The sequence below is a fragment of the Penaeus monodon genome, chromosome 25 (assembly GCF_015228065.2).
Source record: "Penaeus monodon isolate SGIC_2016 chromosome 25, NSTDA_Pmon_1, whole genome shotgun sequence".
Taxonomy (NCBI): Eukaryota; Metazoa; Arthropoda; class Malacostraca; order Decapoda; family Penaeidae; genus Penaeus; species Penaeus monodon.
Window position 1 is genome coordinate 36,473,633 of NC_051410.1, and position 436 is coordinate 36,474,068.

The 436-nt window shown below is 40.4% G+C and overlaps 1 protein-coding gene across 1 annotated transcript in view; it reads right to left on the bottom strand.

The window, feature by feature from the left end:
* The window catches only part of LOC119589205 (nucleolar protein 58-like), a gene marked incomplete at its 3' end in the record, with an annotated part of 8,197 nt that overhangs the window by 6,812 nt on the left and 949 nt on the right, over nucleotides 1-436 (bottom strand).

A 436-nucleotide genomic window follows, 5' to 3' on the forward strand; every position in this document is an offset into this window, starting at 1 on the left:
ATCTTGCAATAATTACATACATCTTTGATTGACAATACTTCCAAGTTTATAGACATCTACAACTGTTTCATGTTCAACAATTAGACTTTCACCCACTGACCCTGCATGACAGGGATGCCTCTTCATGCTGAAGGGCAGGTGACAGGGACCCTCACCACAAGTGCTCAAAGCTCTTGGCGGGAGACTGACTTAACATGCTTTCAGGAGGTGACTTAACATGCTTTCAGGAGGTGACTTAACATGCTTTCAGGAAGGGGATATTAAAATATTTCCATCTGTAAATGAGAGTGCTGTGTGCCATCCCTGTGTATGAGAAAGCACTAGCCATCTGTGCTCTTGAGATGACAAATGTTAAATACAGTACTAAAAAAAAAAAACTGTAAATGTCTCCATTGTCTCTCTAGAATAAAAGCAAATGGCAATGCACAACACAACT